The 26,583-nt window shown below is 34.8% G+C and overlaps 2 long non-coding RNA genes across 5 annotated transcripts in view; one reads left to right on the top strand and one right to left on the bottom strand.

Annotated features, from left to right (window-relative positions):
* Nucleotides 1-8,212, top strand: part of LOC145296890 (uncharacterized) — a 33,294-nt gene extending 25,082 nt beyond the window's left edge. For all 3 annotated transcript variants that reach the window (XR_013870062.1, XR_013870063.1, XR_013870061.1), the window contains exon 3: nt 7,681-8,212. This is a non-coding gene — a long non-coding RNA (uncharacterized LOC145296890). The remainder of the gene's footprint in view (nt 1-7,680) is intronic.
* Nucleotides 1-26,583, bottom strand: part of LOC145296891 (uncharacterized) — a 460,744-nt gene that overhangs the window by 87,200 nt on the left and 346,961 nt on the right. The gene's annotated exons all lie outside the window — the stretch shown is intronic.

Below are 26,583 nucleotides of genomic sequence, written 5' to 3'. Positions count from 1 at the left end.
TGGCCAGGCTCAACATTGCTTAACTTCAGTGACCTGGCGAGAACTGGTGTGCCAACATGATTGTGCCGTATGACGATCCGTTTATGGCATATCAACCCTTTTTAGGTGGTTTAATGTTGAATTCAGTCATTTTGTTAAAAGATTTTATGCTTTAACTTTCAACATTTTCAAATTCCTGGTGTTTTCGCTTCAGTTGTTTTGTTCTACGACATATCAACATTTTACCATGAATAAATATGTGAAGTTAGAAAAAGAATTCTGAACCATAAAATCTTTACCAAAATGATCTGATCCAGTCATCTTGGGAAAAGTATAAAAAAAAAACTTTTACCAAAATCACTGGATTCAGCGTCAATTTCTTAATATCTTCACATATTGTCGACCAAGGTAACAATTTATCAGCGTATGTATGCAAGTGTGATGACGTATGCAAGTGAAACCTGGCAAGTGAGGGTTGAGGACATGTGTTGCATGGAGCATAGAGAGGAGCAGACGATAATGTGATTGCATAAGTTAATCTCTCAGGCATTCTTAATGTGATAACTAGAGCTATGACAAGAGAATATTCTTTTCATTATTTTGACTCTCGAGTATATATTAGTTAATATCTTATATGGTTTTAGATAGAGTGATGTGGTTCTCGATTGATTAACTCTGTCAGATATATACTTGTAAGTCAAAACAATGAAAAGAATATTCTCTTGTCATAGCTCTAGTGACAACGTATGGAAGTGAAACCTAGTCAAAGAGAATTGAAGATATGTGTTGCATGGAGAGACATGATATGAGAATGTAGAGGGTGTCCACTTTTCTTTAAATCTTTCCTTGATATTTAAAAATCAACGAATAGAACAAACAACTCGGTTGTGTATGTTTGTTTACAAATTGTGAGATTTCTCTCACAGGGTTTTTGCCCTCGGCAGAATGGAAGAAAACCACACAGAAATTACAACAAGCTCACCTGAAGACTTCAACGTAAATTTTATTAAATTAAAAAAGATCCAAGTTGCAAAAAATGCATCATCTTCAGCTATCTGCCACTATGGGCTGGTAACGACCCCGAATGGAATAATAGTTTGTCTTCGATAACGGCTGGGTAGGATTCCCGCTGACGAAGTAGTGCACAGGTTGAAGACGTTGAGGTGTTTTCCAAGAATGATGCTGCTAGCCGGGCATACACGAGGAGTCCTTTGAGTCAGTCCAATGGCTGACAAGGCAGGTCAAACTGTAGACCTTAATTTCGTCTTGACAGACATTAAATTTTAGCACAAGCGTGCAAATATAAATTCGCGCTACTTAAGGGCATTGGTAATTGCAATGATAATGTTCCGCTCCACATTTGGGCATTAAAATGTCTCGAAGCAACAAAGTATTTTTCGCTGCCTCGATTCGAGTGAGAAATCCACATGTGTCCAACTCTGCATCATTTTGGATTCTGATCTGAAAAAGGGAATATTGGCGCCAAGAACATTCTCGGCAGTTAGTTATAACATGCAATATGATTGGTTAAAATAAATCTGTGGGCGGAGAAACCGTCCAATAAAAAGCTTGCTTATTTCTGCAGAATTTCTTACAAAATTACACGTGCGTTGGCAGTCAACCGGTGTCACTTGAAATGCATCCCTTTTGAGTGTCTCAGTTTCCTAGGTCCTTATTCTTTACTTCGCTCATTCATATTTACATATAAACTATTGGAGCCTTTTATGCTGGTAAGAGTTAATTTGATTCTACAAAGTGTCACACTGTCTCTTCGTCTCCTTCTTTGTTGCTATGGTGACTGAAATTGTAGAAGTAATTAAAAAAAAAAAAAAATGCCGGCAAATATTTTTACTCTGAGCTTCCATATTATTCTCCGGTTGATTCTATCATTTTTTTTATTTTTTTTATTTTACAAACACATTGTTTACAGCAAGCAAATTGATTATTATTTCATAGTGTTAAATATTAGGGCGAGTATAATTTTGTTAATTGAGAATAACAAGAAATAACAATATAATAAATAATACATCTTCATATACTTAGATGACAGCTCGATCTCCTGTGTGCTAGAAGCAGATATGACGTCATACATTATTTAATATTTTATTTTATTATTTTTTTTTTTTTGGAATCCTTTGAGATGAGGCTTTATAACTTGTGTATTCATTTTTTTTTTTTTTTTTTTGTAGACTGTTAATCTCATCTTCATAGTCGTTGTTTTACTACGTTTCAGTGAACTCATCCTCAGGCCTTCTTCAGGTGATTAACTGCGACGGGATTGGAATGCTGAGTCTTGTAACTGTATCATCAGTAATTACTGCCTTCCATAGTTGTTGTCGTCTCACCACGTTTTGGCCAACTAATCCTTCGACTTGCATTGGGTAGGATTGAAACCGGTATTTTCAGACAATGCTCACCTGGAACTGTAGTGACTTAATGCCTCTACACACTGTGTCACAGGGCCTGAAAGTGTTGGTTGGTGAAACAACAACTATGAAGATGAGGATAACAGTGAATACACAAGACGTCATACAACCAAACGAGAGAGAGGTAGTTTACCCCTACTCCATGACGCGACCGGAAGTTCAGAATGTTGAAATTAGTAAAGTCACTCCAACAGATACAATGACTTGCAAAAATGGTGACGCCCCCCCCCCCCCAAAAAAAACCGACCCTCCTTGTAGAAAACTGTCTAGTTGAGGGTGAAGGAATTAAAGCTTTTAGCCAATTTTTTTTATATTTGTTGTCCGAAGGGTCGAGCTTCAAAATGATACTGAGCTTGTGAAAATCCATCGCCTCTGTCGAAAGTTTTAGGCAGGCATACAAACATACATACATACATACATACATACATACATTTAGACAGACAGGTGAGATTTATATGATAGAAGAAAAGCTAAAAGAGATTAATTAATTGTACGAAAAAAAGAGCGTGAAATTTTGAGCAGCAGGGAAGCATGATTTTGAGAGGACTAAAGTAGAACTGCGCAAGGTCGAGACGTTCGTTTAATAGGGTCACAGATTATTTAGATAAGGGATCTCTTCCCTGTTCTTTTGCCCCGATTTGATTTGATCGATGATGCCATAATTTTGTGATATCATTTATTTTTTCATCTGTTCTAATAGCAGATGGCATCCATTAGTGACGTCATCATTTTATGTGATCACAAAACGATGACATCATTCAGTATGCACAAGGATAAGATAAAGCCTCACCATCATAATCACTTTCAGTTTAATGTCCGTTTTACATGCTGGCATGTGTTGGACAACTTTTAGAAATTGATTTCTAAACTTATCTCGAATCAGGTTTCTTCAGAAATCATATATTTTTTTTTATTTAGATATTGCTTCGGGCCAAGATCACAGTGTAATATCTGTTCTGATGCTACACTTCAAAATTTCTGTTCTCGGTCAGTGGAGAAGAGATTCTTCATGACTGAGGCAATTTTTATTTTTGTTGCTATCCAGAGTGGCCCTTTTTGGGGGAGCTGAATTTTTTCCCCCACATTAAAAACTGACCTTGTGTCTACCTCTGCCCTCGTAGGGAGGCAAGTAAATAGGAATACTACTTCAAGCTCAAAAACTAAATCAATGATAAGTGTTAGATGGATAGATTGTGACCCAGAAAACAGCAATTCTTTCCCCCTTGTCAGAAACATTGCTCATTGAATGTAAAAAACTTAAGGATAAAATAAAGGAAGAGAGTTACAAAGCTGCTGAAGGTAACCCCAGGGTTCACTTTTTACTCTCCCAAACATTTTCTTAATTGGGGTAAACTTTAATAGTCCAGATGCCCTTACTGACACCAATCCAGTGAAGTGATGGAGTCCATTGTTTTTTATCAAGACTGCATCTCAAGGTGATTGCCCACTAAGGCTAACAAGCGTTTCTCTATGCTTAAAAACAAGATTTCAAAATATTAGTATTTATATAAAAGGGTCGTTTGCTTATCTCTTTCTAGCATGCCACACCCTCCCAGCATTGCACAGGAATGAATTAACCACTGTCTACTTCTTCTCCTAATAATATTTGTGTTATGGAGTTAAATGGTAATAAACGAAAGGAAACAGAGGATTTTTTTAGGAAACGAACATGTATTCATATATATTACAGGCAAAGCGAGTTGAGAATACCATTGCTCAACTGTGAGCGTTTGTGCACATGACCGGCTTGGTGGCATACCAATCTCAGACTGCCAGGCACCGGTATTCGATACCGGTAGTGACGTCACCAGAGGAAGTGACGTCATGAGATAGTCCATTAATCCCATGGAGGGGCGTCTCAATTATAGTCCATTAATCCCATGGAGGGGCATCAACAATTTGAATGAACATTTTTTTTTTTTTTTTTTAAATTTCTAAACAAACAAAAATGTAAAATGATGCCTTTATTATTAACTAGCAGGACCCGTTAACCGGCGCTGCCTACCCCTATCCTTGCCAAAAAGTAAACTACAGTTGTTGATAAGCTGCAGGTACTGTTTGAATCTGGAAAAAGCAAATAAGGGAATGCATAAATCCGTATGGAATAATAAAATTAGGAAAAAGGGTCCATTAGATTAAGAATAGAAAGTCTAAACAGAGGTTTTAGAATTTAGAGATTCTCACAGTATATGAACTGTTTAGATTGATAGCATCTCCCCATGTTAAGAACAGTTTTCAGAATAGACACCACCAACCTCCCCTCGGAATAGACATCCCCAACATTCCTTTGTAAAATGTGCCATCTTTTATTGAAAACCTACGGTAATTTGGTACAGAAGGGAATTTCTGCAATCAAAATATTATATACAAAATCAAAATATTATATACAGGATAACTATTTTATACAAACGCAGACCCCAAAATATTTATTTAAAAAGAAAAATCTAATGCAAAATGAATATCAACCTACTTGGTTTTTGGTATAGGGTTTTGTTTTTAATTTCATTCCTGGACCGACAGAAACACCTCGGATATAATAAATTTCTAATTAATTTTAACTTCATTTTGTGAATTTGGGTTTGTTTCGAGCATTTGCAAATAAGATATGTTTTCAGTATTGTTTTTTTTTTTTTAGAAATTTTTATTATGAGGTTAGAAGGAAAAGAAAAGGAGAAAAAGAGAAAGAAAAAAAAGGGGAGAGAGAGAGAGGAAAAGAGAAAAAAGAGAAAGAAAATGAGAGAAAAAGGGAAAGAAAGAGAAAAAAGATAGAATGGGAGATAGAGTGGAGAGAGAGAGAGAGAGAGAAAGAAGGAAAGAGAGAGAAGGAAATAAAGAGGGAGAAAGGGGAAGGAGAAAGAGAGAGAAAGATAGGAAAAGAGAGAGAGTAAGAAAGAGAACATAAAAAAGATAGAAAGAGAGGAGAGAGAGAGAGAGGGAGGAGTGTAGTGTCAGAGTAGCAACTAAATAAGTTGAAACGCATCCGTGATGCGAGACCCTTATACATAAATTATATCTTGAGTAATCTCCCTTAGTTTCCCTCAATTACAAAATACGCTGCTATTTTTTTTTTTTTTTTTTATTTTGTTTTGTCTTTTCTACCATAATTGATTACTTATTCATTGGAAATATGAATAGTGCCTCTTGTGACCTACATTTCACTCTCAAGTGCGATTTTAGAGGTTTGAATAAAAAAAAAAAAAGACCTTGGAACCCAATAATGGCCATCGATAATGCAATCACTGCTTATGTCTGCGAAGAAGTCACGTATAAAAATTAATTTAGCTAAAAATTAAAGTTGAAATCATTTTTTTTTTCTCATCATTTTTAATGGTTTCATGTCAATTTCTATTCTCATGAGATTATTTTTGATGAATTGCAATCGACAAACAAACTTTCGAAAAGCGACGTTTGTTGTTTAAGGTGGGAAAGCAGAGCTCGTGGGAATTTTGATTGCTGAAAGAAATTCAGTTCTTGCAGGAGAAAATAAAAAGAGTGAAAGGGTGGGATTTTGTTGCTTGTTGGATTAGTTGGAGGTGTTACAATATTTTTTACTATAATGGGGTTAATATTTATTTTCAAATTTTTACAGATAAAACGTAAAAATAGAAAAAATTGGCACAAGGCCGAACATGGGCGGGGGGCGTGGGAGGGACGGTCTTTGCTGTCTAATGCTAACTAATCTAACTAGTTCCTACTTTCACTGCAATACCACATTCATACTATACATCCGTCAGCGTATAAATTCTTTCGCAATCACCACAAGAACATCATACCATGGTAGCCTAATTAAAACCCGTAAGAAAAAGGGGGGTTTGGGAAATAAAATTTTCTTGCACTATAATGGGGTAATTATTTATTCGCTGTGCACTGCAGCAAAATGTTGCACAAGGTCGGAAAGTACAGAACAGGCGAGCTCCCCCAAAGAAGGGGCACTCTCACCTCAACAAAAATTGCCTGGGTACCCCAGTCAGCATTTCCCGGTAGGGGGCGCCTCAGGCGACAAGCAATTAACTTGCCCCACTGGAAAGCCCGGTGACAAGGCCTGGGAGGGTGGACCTCCTAGGTAGTACCCAAGCGGTGTACCTCAGTCCGACAGGTGCTGGGCCGGTTCCCGGCCCCTCACCTGTCATGCTGAGTGTCAAGAATGGATCCTTGACGAGTACGACTACCCTGTCTCCCTGCAGCCGAAGCCGCTAGGAGACACATCCCATCATACCAGAGTATAATGGGGTATGATCTCGCACAGTCGGGAGATTCTATTTATAAACGATGCTGCTAGGAACTGACAAATCAAATTAACTCACATCCTGGTATCAACCAATCAGAAACCAGAATTGCTCCATAAATATTAAACCTTTCTGTAGCAATTTCGCATATGTTTTTCTCCGTGGCAACACGGGAAGAATCTTTTGCTCTGTGGATTCCAACTCGAGAACCGTCTATTCCAAACCAGTCACCTCTTGGGACTTGTGTAGAACAACGAACCATCGGAAACTGTTTTGAAACTAAACATAGCTTACACTTCTAGAGGAGGTATGTGCGTCGAAGGAGTACAAGTGCCATGAGTTTATCAAAGCGCGTTCTATTAAAATACTTAGGGCAGGATTTAAACATTGTGGTGATGAGACAGGGGTTGGAGCTTGGTTGATTAGTTTGGATCTCTTAGGTTTAGTTCGGTTTGTTTGTTTGGTTTAACAGCAATGCAACCTTTTTGGTCATTTCATGCTGAAAATTGTTTAGGGGTTTTTTTCCAATGGGATTGATGTATAGATATTAAAGAAGTTAGAGTGATTTTTGTTTTAAAATTTATAATATGTTGTTTTTTACTAGGAGTTTTTGTTTTATTGTGTTGCTGAGTTACTTTTGTATTTGTTCAAATTGTGAGTTCCATCTTTTAGAAAAATTTTGGTATTTGATTTTTTTTTTCCGGTTTGGATGCTTGATATTTATATTTCGTTGTGAAAGCACTTCAACAATTCAGTCCTTTGATATCAATATTATTATACTGTTATTTATCATATTAAAGGGTTTTTTTTTGGGGGGGGGGTTATATTCTTTGGAAGAATCCTATTTCTTTGATGTAGGATAGGATTTTTCCAGTGTTTTTTTTTTTTTTTAAGATTTCTCTAAGATCTTTTTCTTTATACATATATATATATATATATATATATATATATATATTTTTTTTTTTAATTGGAATTCATTGAGATGAGTATTATTTATTAATTTATTTATTGCGGACTATTATCTTCATTTTTATTAGTTGTTGTTTCAGGGCCCATAATGCAGTAGACAGAGACGCTGAATTTCTCCAGTTCCAGGTGAGCATTGTTTGAAGATGGCAGTTTCAATCGTACCCAAAGCTGGCCAGAGGCTTATTTGGCCAAATTGTGACGACAACAACGACAACTATGGATGACAGTAATTGCAGAGAATGCAGTTAGGAGATTCGGAGTTCCTATCCTGTTGTGGTTACCACCTCACGAAGACCAGAGGAATAGTTGGCCGAAACACTGTGAAACAACAACTAAGAAAGATGAGGATAATAGTCAACAATAAAATAAATTAATCTTTTTGTAAAGTTTTTCCCTTATTTCTGAGAGGTCTATACACTCAGTTAGCAGGGGTTTTATAGTCAGTGGTGTTTGGCAGGGAATACATTGTGGTTGTGTTTCTCCTTTTGGGAGGTAGGAGTGTGTTAGGTGTGTATGACCTATTCTCAGTCTAGTTAGGATGACATTTTGTTTTCTGCTGTTTGTTTTTTGGTTTTCCTGTTTTCTTATTTTTGGCATGATTTTAAATAGTTTGTTATTTGGGAAATTATTGTTATTTGGGAAATTATTCCAGTAGTTTTGCCATTTATTTTGAATGCATATGCTGATATTTCTTTTAATGTCTGTGTATGGGATTTTGAAAGTGGGCTCGATGGGTTGGTTGTGAGTTGACTGTGTATGCCAATGTGGCTGGGTACCCAACAGAGTATGATTTCATTTTTATTCTTTAGTTGCTGGAGGTTTGGGAGAAGGTTTGCAATTAGGGAGTTATTTGTTTTTTTTTTGTTTGTTTTTTTTTTATTGCTATGATGGCAGATTGAGAATCGGTAAAGATGATGAACTTCGAGACTTTATTTTTTTTGACAAGGTCTAGGACCAGATTTATAGCACTGATTTCTACACTGAAGATTGAACAACTTTTTGGGAGGCATTTTGTTATTTTGCTTCTTTTTTTTTATTATTTTATTATTATGTTGTGATGTTTTGTTTGGATCCGTTTGTATAAATACAGATGTGTCCAGGGTATTTTTCTATGATTTTCCAAAATTTTTCTTTGACGTTTATAGGAGGAGTTGGTTTTTTTTTTTTTTTTTTTTTGTATTTACAGACGCTTAAGTCTATTATTGGGTTTATTATTTTTCATGGAGGTGTTTTAAGGCGAATAATTTTATGGATTTGGTTTGTTGGTGTATTAGCTTCCTTACGGATTGGTTTCATTCTTAATCCAAAGGGTTTTATTGCATTTTTCTTTTGGTTGAAGAGGTTTTCACAAGTTGCTTTCAGGGTGCTGTTATGTGCAGGATTGGTAAGGTCTGCAATTAATTTAGTGCAGTATCTTAGAACTAGGTTGAGGCATCTAAGATCTGGAGGAGTTTCGTGTGCTTCTGCATAAAGGTTTTCGACAGGAGAGGTTTGAAAAGCCTCAAGTGATAACCAGAGTGATATATTGCGTAAAATGTTTTCAAATATGATTTTCTGATTGATTTTGATACATGTAGTAGCTGTAATCTAGTTTAGATCTGATTTGTGTTCTGTATTTTGAGAAGACTTTCTTTGTCGGTACCCCAGTCTGTGTGGGCTAGGACTCGCAGAACTTTTAGTGATTTACTGCATTTATTTTTTTATATAGTTAATGCGTGGGTTAAAAGTTAGTTTTTGGTCAAAGATAGTTCCTAGATATTTATATTCTTTTGCGAAAGGGATTTTTTCCCCTTCAATTTGGAGAGATGGGTCATTGTGGAGTTTTCGTTTATTGCAGAAATGGATGCATTTGGATTTGGTTTTTGAGAATTTAAAGCCATTTTCAGTTGCTCATTTATTGATTTTATTTATATTGTGTTGAAGTTTTCTTTCTAAGGTGTGGATGTATTTGGATGCATAGCTGATAGAGCGGTCATGCACATATAGGGAACTGTATATATCGGGGGAGTTTTTTTATTATATCCTTGATTTTGATGTTTAAGAGAGTAGTTGATAAAATGCTGCCTTGAGGTACACCTTATTCTTCATTTTGGGAGTCTGACAAAGTTGATCCTATGCAGACTTAAAAGGTTCTGTCTGTTTAGAAATTTTTGGATGAAATTGGGTAATCAGCCTTTCAATCCTATGTGGTGTCATAAGAAACAGCATGTAACCATCATATTTGTTGACCTAGAGACTAGGTCAACAAATATGGTGGTTACATGCTGTTTCTTAATGAAAGCTTCCCTAATATATGTTTCTAGATTGATAATATGATCAATGCATCCACGATTTTTGTGGTATCTGCATTGATTTTCTGAAATGATATCGTTTCTAGATACCACATTAGATGAAGGTTGATCATTCTTTCCACGGTTTTGCATAAGCCGTTAGAGCAATAGGTCGGTAGTTTTCCGGATTTGATGTATCTTTTTCCTGGTTTTGCTATGGGAATTATTGTGGCTTGTTTTGATATTTTGGGGAATTTTTTTTCTATCCATATTTGTTGAACATTTGTAGGAGAAGTTGTGATTCAGGAGGTATATTTTTTTTAGGAAACTAGTGGATCACAGCTGAGTTGTGGGATTTTTCTATGGCATCTTTAAGTTCATCTAGTGAGAAGATCTCGTTGGGTTCTTCGTTATTGGAGTCAAAGTTTATTTTATATTTATCCTGATTTTTCTTTAGTGTTTGGAATTGTTTTTTGTATTCTTTCAATGATGAAAGTTTTGGCCAGTGTATCAGCTATATCTTTATTTTCAGTTATTTTGTTGCTTTTAGTAAGGAGGTGTTTGTTTGGGGCGGGTTTATCTTTCCCTGAAATTTTTCTAATCATTTTCCAGATAGTTCAAGGTTTGGTGGAGGTGTTGATTTGATTGACGAATTGTTGCCAACAATTTTGTTTTGATTCCTTTGTTGTTTTATGTGCTTTTGCTCTTAGTCATTTATATTCTATGAGGTTACTGGTTATGGGTTGCTTTTTGAATTTTCCTAGCGCTGCCATTCTTTTTTGCATTCTTTGCATGGTTCTTTTTATTTGGAGGGCAATTTTTGGAGGATGCATTCTTTAGCTATTAGGATTAGAGTTCGGGTGAAGTCTTCCATTGATTGGATTTTATGTTTTATTAATTGTTGCGAGCATAGTTGCTTGAATTTAATCCAGTCTGCTCTATTCGTATTCCATCTTGGAATGTTTTTTTTGGATAGTACTATTATAGTTAATTATAGTGGGAAAATAATCGCTTCGGCAAGGATCGTCAGAAGTTTTCCATGTATAATCCAGGAAGCTTGATGGGTCACACATGGTTAGATCAATGGCACTGGTTGTACCATTTGTTGGATTTATGTAGGTGGGTTCTTTTTGGTTGAGAAGGCATATGCTGTTATTGTTTATAAATTGTTCGATTTTGTTTCCTTTGGAATTGGTTGTTTTGCATCCCCATAGTGTGCTATGGCTGTTGAAGTCTCCTAGAAGGATGAAAGGTGAGGGTAATTCTTTGATTATGTTTTTTAATACATTATTTTTTATCGGTTCATTGGGGGGGGGTAAGTATAGAAAAGCAGATTGTGAGAGTTTTTTGGAATGTGACCTGAGCTGCCAACTGACTGGAGAATGGTTTGGACAATAAGTTTGCTTTTTAGGATATCGTTTCTTACTAGGATTGATGTGCCTCCATTGGTTCGTAAGCCTGCATCATGGATATAATGATACTGTTCGTAGTTTTTTGTCTTTAGGTGGTTATTGTGTTGTAAAAATTTTTCTTGTAGACAGATGACTGCTGGGTTGTATAGTGAAATGAGTATAAGGAGTTCGTTAAAATTAGGTTTAATACCTCAGCAATTCCATTGAATGATAGAACACAATAAAAATCTCAAACTATCATTTTATTTGCCAGGGGGTGTTTTATCTTCTACCTCCATCTCCTCCAGTGTTTCTCCTCTTGAGGTTGATTTGGATCTAGATTTTGGTTTGTCATTTGATTTTTCTTTAGTTTCCGTTTTCTTGGGTGATGATGGTGTTGTTTCATTTGGTTTGTTCATAAGGGTTGCTTTCATTTGGTATGTTTTTTTTTTTTATTTATTTGGCTTGATTTGGTTTTTTTGGTTCTGTCTTTTTTTTTTTTTTTTAGTCTCTTAATTTGATTATTTCCAGCGTTCCGGACGAGTGTTTTAATTTCTTTCATTAGGTCTTTCATCTCTTATCAACTGAGATAGTTCTTCAGTTTTTATTTCTGGAGGATTTTTTGTATATCTTTGACAACTTTGATTTTTTGTGTTTATTTCAGCTTTCTTGGTTACTTCTGAATATCTTGTGTTCATAATTTTCCTGGCTTCCAAGAAGGTTATATTTTTTGTGTACTTTATTGTTGTTATTTCTTTTTCTTTTAGCCATGTTTTGCATCCTTTGAAGTCAGCTGAATGGTTTTCACTACAGTTTGAGCATTTGGGGTCTTTTTTGCAGTTACTATGTTTTGAGCTTTCACCATTTCTTACACAGATTGATGATTTGATGCATTTGGATTGGTGATGTCCAAATTGTTGACAATTGTAGCACCTTAGAGGGTTTGGGATGTATTTTTCAACGTTCACTTTTAGGTATCCGATTTTAATCTCACTTGGGGGATTTGTGGAGTCAAAGGAGAGTATATATGTATTTGTCAATATAGTTTCTCTATTTCGTTTTATTCTTATTCTTTTTACTTCTGTAACACTTTGGGATGATAGATTAGATAAAATTTCCTCAGTCGAGCAATTTGATAGTTCACTGCATCTAATGACTCCTTTTGAGGAGTTTAGGTATGGGTGGGGATAAGTTTTAATTTTGATATTGTTAAAGGTTTGCCATTTGAGAATTTCTTTTGCTTGTGTTTTCTGTTTCAATTCAATAAGTATGGTGTTATTTTGCAGTCGTTTTATCATTTTGGGTTTTATTTTTTGAGAAAAATTTTTTTTCCATCGTGAAAAGTGAAATTTTATTTATTTCGTTTTTTTTCAAATGTTTCCATTATTGAAAATATTGAGTTTTCTTTGAGCATTTCTGTTCATCCTCTGAGCTTGAAATGTCGGCAACACCTGAAAAACTGAGTTGGGGGGGGGGGGGGCAATAAAAGCCATAATAAATTTTTTTTTTTTTTTCATCATCCTTGTTCCCCCACCCACCTCGGAACCCTATATGGGAAGTGTCTGGAGGGAAACTCATTCGCCCAGGCTCAACAGGGATACAAGAATGATATACTCGATTTCAGTATTATCTTAATGAGCACCTGCCTTCTTTTGATCTTACTATGGGATACGTAGTAATTTAAGGGGGTTGCAGCCATCTCATTGATATATTCCCTTTGTCGATTGATCCTCAGCCACCGCTTTCCACCATATATTAGGGAGTAGGTGTTATTTGTTTGTTTTCTCCGATTCAAACAATCTCATCAAAGCTCTATGGATGACCCAATGGGTTATGCTTTCATCTCCCACCCACCTGTATGTTAATGGTAGATTTTTGAAGTGGGCAATATATGGCAGGGTTTGACGTAACCAGCCGATTGATTTAATCGGGCCCAGTAAGTTCAGTCCAGCTTTGCTCGGGCCCTATGTACTATTTATAACTTTTGTGCATACGTGTACACACACACACATATATATATAGTAAAAAGTTTGACTCGTGTCCAGGTAACCTACATCTAAAATTTTAAGTGTTTAAACCCAAAATTGGCAGCGGAGTTTGATAGATTCTGCAAAGATCAATTCTTTCAACTTTAACCTCTTAGCAGTCAAATTTTTGCCCACAAACTGATTAAAAAGCTTACTGCATGTCTGAATACCCTTTATGTAAAATTTCAAATGTTTAGACCCAAAATTGGCTGAATAGTTTGTTAGAGGCCGCAAAGGTTAAATCTTTTGAACTTTGACCCCTTAGCAGCCAAATTTTCAGCCAAAAACAGATTAAAAAGCTTGCCCTATGTCTGAATACACTTTATGTAAAATTTCAAATTTTTAGATCAAAAAATTGGCTGAGTATTTTGGTAGAGACCTCAGAGGTCAATATTTTAAAAACTTTGAACTATTTTTACCCCTTAACATTTATTGTTTTGGGCTCAAATGAAATTAAAAAGTTTGATCCATGTCCAAGTAACCTACATCTAAAATTTCAAGTGTTAAGACTTAAAATTAGTGGAGGAGTCTGGTAGAGTTTTCAAAGGTCAAATCGTTGAACTTTGACCCCTTGACAGCCAAATTTCTAGCTGAAAACCGATTAAAAAGATTTTCCCACATCTCAATACGCCTTATGTCAAATCTCGAGTCTAAACTGAAAATTGACAGAGTAGCTTCGTAGGAAAACGTAGCCACACACACACACACACACACACACACACACAATTTCACTTTTCTAGATACGTAGACAGATTGTAAAGTAGACGGTGAAGAATTCACACACAGAAGGTACAATTTAGATTACACCGTAATGACTTCCGAACATCTGTGATCCTCGATATGACCTTAAACTATATCTGATGGTGAGGCCCCTGCTTGCAGGACTTAGGGAGTGTGGAGCCACCCTTTAATTGCCATTGCTCCCAAGTCCACTCTGACCCGGAGCGGTAGTACCTGTTAGGGTCCCAACTATGGGTTAAATAGAATACGACTTAAAAAACAAATATACTATAGTAAAATATCGTTCTTCAAAATCACCAGATTTGACATTAAATAACCTGAAAAGGGTTGATATGCCGTAAAACAACTAACCAACCAATTCTCATACCGAACATCTGTAGTCTATAGCGATAGACTTTTGTGCACAATAGTAGTTGTTCTACTCGATGAATTTTCATAATTTTTGGATATATTACTATTCTCGACATGATAATTAAGTACGTAATATTGTTTTTGCTTAAAACGATTAAAAAACAAAAACAAAAAACAAAAACAAAACAACCTGTTTACTTTATCTTAACAAACACCGATCTTTGTGCAGCGTGTCTTGCCCACCTCATCGACTTTTCTCTAGGTCGTTTTACGGTAACTTCTAACCCAAAAGGCACGTTTCACAACGGCGACGTATTGTAACGTAGTACAGATGTGCGGATGTAAATGCATGCGAAGTGACGTCACTAGTGGGGAAAAAGGGACTATAAAAAAAGGGATAGAGAACGATTACGAGAGAGACGTGGATAACGTTCGTGATCATGTGCGAGGCATGAAGTACGCTCGAGAAGATGATCACGTGATGGACATCACATCAGTAAAGAGAGAATGAGGAAATGTTGTTGCGACAAAGAACCAGCGAGTTGGAGTTATTTCCTATTTTTTTGTCTTGGTCTTCTTTGTGACTGAAACTGGACACATGTGTGTTAGGTAATGTTGCAGTAGTTGGTCCTCAGCAAATATTCAAAACATTATGAGTCTCCATTGGCGCGATGCTGTAGCGCCTTCGGACATCCTCATTATCAAATCAACTTTAGTATAAGAAATAAAATTTATGCACATCCAAACAATGAACTATTTGCATCGCCCGTTTCTTCCAAAGTTTCGAGAAATTTAATACTGGGCGTGATTGAACAGAAAGCTGAAATTAAAAAGAACTGCTCTTTACAGGGATTAAAGTCGACGTTTGCTTGACCTCCACCCTCATTTTATACTCGCTTCCGTCATCCTCTCTCTTTGTGTATTAAATCGATTTTAATAAAGAAACAAAAATAAATTTAAAAAATATTGATATAGTCCGTTATAAACAAAAAGAAATATCAGAACAAATAGTAATACTATTTAGCCCGTAGCTGTAAAGCCAAAGAGATAGTGAGCGGAAAGAGACTAATGTTGGAGTTTGTCGTTATTTTTAAAAATATGTAACTGGTTTTGTAAAGTCAGCTTTTCTCCGATTCAAACGATCTCATCAAAGCTCTATGGATGACCCAATGGGGTATGCTTTCATCTCCCACCCACCCGTATTCCTATTCTTCCATTACTTCACGTGTCATTCATCCGATATTGTCACATAGTGTTCGATAGCGAACGGACCGACAGAAAAACACTCGCATATTTTTCTAGATATTGATAAGTAACGATTATGGAATTGACGCGAGAATAAAAAAAAAAAAAAAAAATCCATCTCGAGTTTCTATAAATATTGCAATTTTTTTTTTTTCTTATCCAATCGGAATCATTTTATATGGAGTTGAATCGTTGAGAAATGGTTGAAATGGTTCTTTCTCTCACTCTGTATGTATGCATGTATGTATGTGCGTGTGTATGAATGTGTGTTTGTGTATTGATGCAATGTGTCTGTATAGATGTGTGTAAGGGTGTGTATGTGTATGGATGTACATGCGAGTGTTTGGATGTGGATGTGTGTATGGATGCGTATTTGTGTATGAATGTGGGTGCGTGAATACAAGTGGATGCGGTATGTATGGATGTGTGTTCGTGTGGCGGGTTAAAAAAAGATAAAAATTGAAAAATTATAAAATGGTAATATTTTGTGCCTTTGACATTTTTATTGAATCTTCCTGTTTGAATCTCTTCGTTTTTTGTCTTCATTAAGCAAATGTAATTTTTCTATTTAATTATGATTGATGAAGGAGAGAGATAGAGAAGTGTGTGGCGGGGGTGGGGGTAAAAAGAAAAGAAAAGAGAGGAGAGTAAAAAGAGAAAAGATGAAGATATAGAGAGTGGGGAGCGGAAAAGAAAAAAGGATACTTATGCAGAATACGGACCGTGCTGAAATAATAACGTTATTATTTAGAAACCCATTCTCAACATGGGGAGAAGCGAGGAGGGGCATTTTTTGTAACGATTTTGTACTTTCACATAAAAAAAAAAAAAAATCACAAAAATTAAACATGAAAATCCTATTTAAAAATTGCACAGACCGTATTCTGTGTGTGTGAGTGAGTGTGAGAGAGAGAGAGAGAGAGAGAGAGAGAGAGAGAGAGAGAGAAATTTGTCGTGTTTTATGGCATGTCAACCATCGGTGGGTAATTTTATGCCGAAACCATCCATTGTATGCGGTTATTCTGTAATTTAATTTGAATTTTGAAGATTTTTTTCTTTTTTTTACATACATACACATCCGAACTCCGGTTTCAAATCCTGAGTTCGGATGTGTCTAACTGATGAGCTCAAATGCACATCAACTGTTTCCCGTTTTTAATCATGAAAAAACAAAAAAATTAAAAAACCGTAAAATTCACGGAGGTATGTGTGTAAGTGGGGTGGGGGGGGGGCAATGTCTTGCACATACAACGGTTTACACATAATACAAACACAAATTATCAGATTACACAACTTCTTGCAACAAACAATTCGAAACAAATCACCGCTTCTTTAGCAGTGTCAGAAATTTTGTGAAAACTATTGAATAATTCCACCTGCTATCTTTTGAAGCTTATAACTCCTCGAAAAATGTAATTCAAACCCTAATTTATTTTTTTGAATTAAAGGAGCAAGGACCAAGGTTTCATTAAAAATAAAAAAAAAACAAAACGTTTTTTTTTTTAAAAAAAAAGGTTTTAAACTTCGGACTTTACAGGTAAATTTCTAAAAAACACTACTTTTTTTGTTTTAAATTTGAATATATTATTTATTGATCTTTTATCTTCAATTTGTGTTATATAAAACTTTGGTACATAAATTATTTACTTTTTAATAGACATTTGAAAATGGGGGGGCGTGAATTTAAAAAAAAACGTTTGCCTAAAATATTATATTCGGTTTATTGGAAAGAGCATAAAATTTCACATTGACCCTGAAAATATCGTAAAAATAGAATCAATAGAAAAATTTTGATAGATTTTGAAAGTTTAAAAATTGAAAAATACTTAACTCGTAACATTCAATTAATTTCATTACTATTTTTTAAAAATATTTCTATTACCTTTTATACAACTTTAATAGTATATTTTGGAAGTATAATCCATAAAGAAAATAAATAACCCACCTTTAAAAGAGAAATTACAAATTTTTTATATTTTATTTGCAGTTTCGTGTAAGGGGTGTCAAAAATTTCTACAAAAATTCTGATACACCTACCGCTTCTTAGGTGTATCAGAATTTTTGTAGGAATTTTTGACACCCCTAACACGAAACTGTGAATAAAATATCAAAAACTCGTAATTTCTCTTTTAAAAGTTGGTTGTTTATTTTCTTTATGGATTATACTTCCAAAATAAACTATTAAAGTCGTTTTAAAAGTAATAGAAATATTTTTTTTTATTAAAAAATAAAAAAAAAACAGTAATGAATTTTACGAACTCAATATTTTTCAATTTTTAAACTTTCAAAATCTATCAAAATTTTTCTATTGATTCTATTTTTACGATATTTTCAGGGTCAATGTGAAATTTTATGTTCTTTCCAATAAACCGAACATAATATTTTAGACAAACGTTTTTTTTTTTAATTCACGCCCCACCCATTTTCAAGTGTCTATTAAAAAGTAAATAATTAATTTACTCACCAAAGTTTTATATATCACAAATTGAAGAGAAAAGGTCAATAAATAATATATTCAAATTTAAAACAAAAAAAGTAGTGTTTTTTAGAAATTTACCTGTAAAGTCCGAAGTTTAAAACCTTTTTAAAAAAAAACCACGTTGTTTGTTTTTTTTTTTTTTTTTAATGAAACCTTGGTCCTTGCTCCTTAAATTGAAAAAAAAATTAGGGCTTGAATTACATTTTTCGAGGAGTTATAAGCTTGGAAAGACGAGGTGGAATTATTCACTATTTTTCACGAAATTTCTGACACGTCAAATTTTGAATAATGTTTTTTTTACTCATTTTTTTTTTTTTTTTTATATAAACGAATTTGATATTCGGTTTTCTTAAAAATTTTTTTAGGTTTTGAAAGTTTAGTAATTGTCCATCTATATAATAAGGCCCATAACGACGTAGACGACTAAAGCATTCCTTTTTTTTTTTTTACCTTCTTTTCCTCTTAGCGTTACAGGTTCGAGCCTGGCTACTGCAGTAAATTTTTTTTTTTAAATTATTTTTTGCGCTTGCACGGGTCCCTGCTGCTATTTTCTTTGGGGAAGGGGGCATTTATTTATTTATTTTTGCACTCGCGCGGATACTCGATCAATTGAAGCATTTTTTTTTTTTTTTTTTTTTTTTTTTTTTTTTTAGGGCTGGATTGCTTAAGAGCCCTACTATACCACCTCTCCACACCCGGGCAACTAGTAATAAGTTATTTTTTTAAAAAGGTCCTTCTAGGCGTTAAAACAGTTAGGGCCAAATTTAGGGCCTTGTTCGAAGAAGGAAGGAACAAGTAAAATATTGGATAGATGAATAATTACTGAAAACTTTCAAAACCTGACACGAAGAGGCGCTACAGCGACTACCATCTCGCAAGAACTTTGCCATTGTCACAGGCCTTAGACAAATAACACCAGTGTCGTTGATCTGTTTATCATAGTTTGCCTTTGCTATCACCTCTTAACGGATCTGCGGAAGAGTAAATCCGGACATGCTATAGACACATAGCAGGTTAGTTGATTTCAGGTTGCCAGTTATCGTCCTGCATGTCTAGTTGAACTCGACGTTGACCTTTGCAGCATGAACAGAAGGAATCTATGTTGTTGCGCAGTATTCTGTAGTCAAGTAATGCAGCACTAAAGTTGACAGGCGTTATATCTGGGTTTCGGCTCCCCAAGAACTGTTAGCCAGAGTCGCGAGCAAACTGTTGCGCATCGATATCTTCTTGTGAAGCTTCTCGCGTGGGTCCTGTATGATAGTGTCATGTCGAGATAAGTTGGGGATGCTGTGTTTACCACGAGTTCATCTCCCCTGGTGATGCTGAGCTTCCTTTGGGCTAGGTGTTTCTTATGATGAAATGAACACACTTTAGTTTTACCTGGTTTCGGGTTGGGATGCCACTTATAGTATAATCACGGCATAATCAAGTTGACACACTGGTTCCTGTCAGATCATCGAAGCTAATCAACGTTGAACCTGATTATTACTAAAATGGGTGACCAATTTGGGAATACCAAGTGCTGTATGTAGGAAGACATTGACACCTCTCTGTAAGAGTTGCAAAAGCCTAAAATCATAATTTCCCCTGACAGGGATATACATGCGGCTGTGGACCACTTGTAAATTTCATACTCCTATGAAACTTCCTGCTTAGGAGGAAGCTGGTTAAACCTGCATAGGGTTAGTGCTGCTTCCATTCCATATATGTTGACAGCTGCATCAGCACTTCAATATCAGTATCAATAAATCTTCAATGATTTTGAAGTCATTTGATTGGGTTGCAAGGTATGTGTAATCTGCATAGATGAACTTGCGGACATTACAGAACGTTGGCATGTCATTTTTATATATATATATATATATATATATATATATATATATATTGAACAGTGTGTGTGCGTGGGGGGGGGAAGAACTGAACCTTGTGGGAGGCCATTCTTCTGTGTCCTCTACTTGCTCTTTTTCCCCTCCATCTCTTTGTAAAAATCAACAATTTTTATGATACGGACTATGAGGAGTTTTTAACCATTTTGATAACTTTCAGCAAAAGCACTCAATGGTTAACCGTGTCATAGCTGTCGTTTTTTATAGCATACACACACTTCTATACTCCTATAAATTTGTTTTTGTTTTTTTTGTGTATTGATATTCATATTAAAACTCCTTTTTTCTATTTATTTAAAAAAGAAAATATAACTTCGTTATATAAAGGTCAGGGAATTGCATTCATTTGCAAAAGATGTAGCTAATTTGCATATTCTTTTAAACATTCATTTCAATTAATCCCTATTAGTTTATTTATGCAGATATTCTACATGATTTATACTTGCATAATATTTGCGTAAAAAGGATATAGCAAACACAAACCTATATGTGTATATATATTTTGTCTAAAATATTTTGCCTACTAAACTCCTGTCAGTTTTTGGTCTACAGACATGAAACTTAATATATAGAGTATTCGGACCCATGCAAAACTTTATATTTGGATTTTAACCAGGAAAATTGGTGCAGAAGTGTGAAAATTATAAAAATGGAATTTGCCTGATGACGGTCGAACAACGGCATTACGAATATGCATGCATAACGTAATAGCTATTAGTTCATGTTTAAAATTTGAGTCTTGCAGCAAACATGTCTTCATAGCTCAGGCATTAAAGTCAAAGGAAAAAGTAAATCGTAAGCTAAACGTTTTAGTTTCGATTCTCAGTGGTGGCACACAAGTCATTTTTTTTTTTACTTTTTAAATCGTTACTATATATTGGGTCCAATATAATATAATAATAAATATGAAATCTGCAGTAATCAAATAATTACGACCAAGCAATGCTAGGAAGCCTGCTAGTCTGTTATATAAAAGAAAGTCGCTTGTGTGTACAAAAAACTTTTGTCAGCCGCATCCAACTAGGTCGAAACCAGTACCATCTAGTAGGACAATGCCTCGGATAAATAATATATGAAGATTAGAAAAAAAAAAAAAAAAAAAAAAAAAAAAAAGGATCAATTCTGTGGTGGTCAACTGGAGCATTTTTTGCAAGGTGGGGGTCACTTTTCATGTTGCGATTTTTGCAAGTCACACACGTTTATCAAACTGAAACTATGTTCAAAACGTTATCTTGAAGGCTCATGACGTCATAAATTTTCATGGCTGTGACAACTAGTGCGTCAGTCAGTAACTTTTTTTCCCTTTTATTTCTCTTTCGCATTTCAGGTTCAAACCTAGCTGCCGCGGCTCATTTTTTTCTTTTTTTTAGGTTAAATGAGCACTTGCTATTTTGATTGAAAGAAAAGTTGTTCTGAATTTGGGAGCGGGGCGGAGAATAGTTACTTCTCTTCGTATCCCTTCTGCTGAAATATCTGGTGGAGAGGTTGTTGTTCTTTTTTTGGGGGGGGGGCGATTCCATTCTTTTTGTGGGGTTTCGATGGTGGTGCTCAATATCCTTAGTATAGCAGGTATATCCAAACCTAATTTTATTCCCACCTGGGCAACGCCAGGTTCCCATGCTTGCATAATATATAAGGCATTGCTTAATAGATAAAACTAATTCGAGCTCTCACGCTTTCTAAAAGAGGTGAGCATTTGCTGACATCTAAGTTTTCACTTGCATTTGGCACGTGCTGGATAATGATATAAACGCAGAGGTACAGACCATCAGCTCGATCGTCGAGTTTCGATCTTGGCTTGTAGCACTGATGAGGTGAAAACATACATTTTTGTGAAGATTAATTAGAATAAGAATCGGAAAAATCATAACTTTTTTGGATATCGAAATTGGAACCAATTTTCCAATGCCAAAAATGATTCCTTTAATTATATTTTTTATTTGATTTTGTTTTAAAAAAAAAATCTTCCATTGTTGGTAGTAATAAAGATGAAAGATTTTTTATTGATTTTAAACTTCCAATAAAACTATAATCAATAGATCACCATCCTCACACATGTTTTTACATTTGAGAAAATATATGCACATTTAAAATATGTTTTTACGGTCATCAGAACAAAATAAGTATTTTATAGATAGAGATTTATAAAGAATCGGAATCTGTAACTGTATTGGAATCAAGAATTTAGTAAGGAATCGGTAATTGTATCTGAATCGACAAAAATATCGGAATCGTTCCATCACTGGTGTATATGCTATTATACAAAAGGAACTGTGTGTGTTGGAGAGTTTGTTTCCTATAAACTTCGCAACGGCTGGGTCGATTTTTATGAAATTTTATACAAATGTACTGTCTGGCAGTGTTCTTAGAAAGGTTTGCATTGAGATGTCATCGATAACTATCGATAATTGATAATCGAAATAATCCGATGAAAGAAGGAACAGGCGATCTTGACCAAAGTTAACACCTTACACAGCCTAACATCACCAATGCATTCAAGAAGTTTTATTAGGTCGACAAGAAAGTTCTTGCAGAATTTTAAACTTTGATTTCAAATGATGAATTTTCAAACAAGTTTTCATTACTATACGTTTACTTTATACATTATTTTAAAGAGCGTTTTTCGCTCTATCTAATCATTTAAATTACAATCGTTTTAAAACAATTGTGTTTCTTTTCAGAGCATTTAATACAAGATGGAAAAAAAGCGAATTCACACAATTTTCTTATTTTAATTCTAGCTATGCCAAAAAGCTGCTGAAAAAGATTGCGATATCAATGAAGCATTTAGCTGAGAAACCACTACTTAATGCACAGCACAATGGTGGTTTAAGAAATTTTGTGGTGGCAACATGAGTCTTGAAGATGACGAGCGAAGTGGTCAGCCATCGGATGCTGACAATGATTAGTTAAAACCAACCCACGCACAACTGTTTGAGAACTTGCTTCTGAATTAAACTAACGTATACGACGATTTCTAAGTACGTGAGAAAGATTGGAAAGACAAAAAAACTTGATAAATAGGTGCCTCCCAAATTTAATGACAACCAAAAGAAATGCTGTTATGAAGTGTCATCTTTTTTTCTTTTCTGCAACAAAACGATCTGTTTCTCCACTTGGTTGAAACTTGCGATGAAAAGTGTTTTTTTTTACAACAATCACCTCCTTGGTCAGATGCCGACAAAGCTTCGTGACACTTCCTGAAGCCAAAAGGTGAACCAAAAGAAGGTCATGCTTACTGTTTGAAGGTCTGCGACTGGTCTCCTCTCATCAGTTTTCTGAATGCAGGCGAAACTATTACAATGGAGAAGTACTGTCAATAAATGAGTGAAATGCATCAGAAACTTCGACAACAACACCCAGCATTAGTCAGCAGAAAATGTCCAATTCTCCTCCATGACAAAAAAAAAAGAATTTTCTTGTCAACCTGATATTACCGCACAAGCAGAAAAACCTGTCATATATAATCAACATTAGGTTTTTTGAATGACAGGGGTGCGTTCGAAATGAATTTTGTTTAGAATCCAGTTGAACTATGTTTGATTTTTGCATTTTAAACTTTAATTCAAGCCATTATATATAAAAATAATTTTATAAAATCGACAGTACGTTCTCTACAGTGCAATGTAGACTACAATGTATTGTGGACTAAGTCATTGTGGGGAGGCAGTGCACCACAATGGGTCATTAACTAAAGCAGATAATCAATTGATTTGATTGAAGAAAAAAAAAAAAAAAAAAAAAGAAAAAGAAAGAAAAAAAAAAGAAAAAGAAAAAAGAAAGAAAAAGAAAAAAAAAGAAAAAAACGATTTCACCAATTCCGATGACAATAAAAATATGGGAGTGTGAAACATTCGTTGATCATTATTCAATCCTGGGCAATGTTAGGTTTCCCTGCTAGTGTGTATGCATATATATATATATATATATATATATATATATATATATACACATACACACTAGCAAAAGTACCCGTCGTTGACTGGGTTCAAAAACAGCCTACAGAAAATGGACTCTGATTTATGAAAGTATGATAGGTTATGAAAAGGAAGAGTTGTAAAGAGATAGCTTCGAATTTGGGGGTATCAAAACCAAAGCAAAATATAATGAAAGTAAAAATAAAATAGATAAATCCTATAATTTATTATACCATACCTGTTCACACTTAAAAACTTATCACAATATTCTGTGGGTCTATATTAAAAAACCTTGTTAAACTTTGTGACATATTTCCATTCTATGGAGATCAGGCGCGAATGAACACCCCATAATTTTATTATACCATATTTCTTCAAACTGAAACATAATTATCAAAGTATACTTACGCAGATAGATATGAAAAGTCTTTATTAAAGTTTGTGCCTATTTCCATTCTATGGAGGTCAGGCGCGAACACAGACTCCACAATTTTATTATACCATCCCCATTTAAGTTAAAACATACTTATCAAAGTATTATTATGTAACATCTATATAAAAAACACTTGTAAACGTTTTTTTTTGTTTTTTTTTTTTAGTTTTTAAATTTTTTATTTCTGTACTTTGTGGACCTGGCACGTACGCAGACCCCACAATTTTAATGAAGCATCATTATGCCAAATCAAACATACCCATTCCTGTGTCTCGATACATCTTCTATCATTATATGTGATCAGTTTTCTATAATAGTCAACCATATAGGAGCCTATTCGTGACCAGACACACACACACAGACGTTCAGCTTTATATTATAGATATAATAGTGTTGGGACGATTAATCGGAATTGAAATAAAAAATCGGAGAAAACGGAACTTTTGATGGTATCGGAATAGGAATGGGAAAAATTGGTGCCTATTTTCCAATGCCAAAAACGATTCTTTTAATTGTTTTTATTTTTAAAGCAAAATTTCCCAGTGTTCGTAGCAACATTATTTTAAGCAACCAGTAAAACTTAAATCCATAGATAGTCACCCACAAGTGTTTATTTTTACGTTTAATATCTGCACATTCAACACGTGCTTTTACGGTAATCGAGAAAAAAAAAAAAAACCCTATAATTGAATTTTTAGAGATTTATAAAGAATCAGAATCGGTAATTGTATCGGAATCAGGAAAAATATTGGAATCGTCCCATCACTAATACAGGGTGACCCCCCCCCCAAAAAAAAACGGGATAACTCCATTATTTATTCACCGATTGCCCTTATTTTACAGGACATGGCAGAATCAACGACCGTGAGTACACCAAGACCCCACGGGGAGCTGGGACAAAGAATACACTGTGTTTAATCTCGTTCGGACAAAACACTAAGAAACGGGGCCTAATTAGAGTTGGGGCCCGTTTTTTTTTTGTCACCCTGTGTGTGTGTGTGTGTGTGTGTGTATATATATATATATATATATATATATATATATATATATATATATATATATATACACACACACACACACACGTGTATGTGTGTCAGTAGTGATTATATTCATGTATTTGTATAGAACTAGTATGAATACCCGACGTTGCTCAATATTGGATGGGGGGGGGAATATTACAATGCGCCTTTATCACTATGCTAATAACATCATATTACTTTGTCGTTACTGCCCCCTCCCCCTTTCTTTACCTTAATAAAATAATTATTAAAAGTTAAAATGTTAGAAAACTCTTATTTTTGTTTTATACGTCTTATAAATTTCATACACATGGTTTAAGTTCCACAAAAAATATATTTGAAGTTTTAAGGGAGTTATCACCACCTTGTCCTCACCTTAAAGGTCTACTCAGAGATTCGGGGACACTTCCACCGTCTTTACTGGGAAATTTTACATAAGAATATACACCTGAATTTTACGCAGATTCTTTCATCTTTCTTTCTATAGCGAACACACAAACATCACGGGACCCACACATACAGACACCGAGTTTTCTATATATAAAAAACATTTAAAAAAAAAAAAAAACACAAAAAAACACAAAAAAAAACTTCCATGCTTACAAACACGTGCATGTAGGTTTTAATATTGAACATCCCCCCCCCCCGACAGTATATTACAAATTAAGCTGTTTTTGTTGTGTTCTTATTGATTTGATACGGTTATTTTTTTGAGTAGGTTATACTACCTAATGCATTTATTTGCTTCTCCACCAAAGCAAATTAGGCACAAGGCCGTTTTTAATGTGGGGTAAAAACCAGCTCCCCTAAAAGTAGGCAAAAAGGGGGCACTCACTCTGGTTATCAAAAATAATAATTGTCCCAGTATAGAGGGTTTCCCCCCTCCATTGACTGGTAGAAATTATCTTAAGTGCAGCATCTGCAGAACATATACTACACTTTGATCCCGGCCCGAAGCAAGCGATTGTTATAAACAAAGAAAGAAAAAAAAAAAAAAAAAAACTTGTATGGTTTGCTAATGAAGTGGTCAAAGACGACGTCCATATTAGGTTTATGTTCCAAGACACAGGTTCGAATCCTGTAAAAGTTACATTTTTCACTTCATAGTATTCTTTCAATGAAGACTGTTTAATATTTAAATCTGTTTAGTAATATTAACCGCGCAAACAATATTATCGGTAAAAAGAAAAAGCAGCTTAATATGCACACATATATGTGTGTGTG

Source organism: Euprymna scolopes, chromosome 17 (assembly GCF_053919585.1).
Source record: "Euprymna scolopes isolate OS-2025 chromosome 17, ASM5391958v1, whole genome shotgun sequence".
NCBI lineage: Eukaryota > Metazoa > Mollusca > Cephalopoda > Sepiida > Sepiolidae > Euprymna > Euprymna scolopes.
Note: the sequence above shows the minus strand (reverse complement) of the source record. Positions and strands in the feature narration are given on the sequence as shown.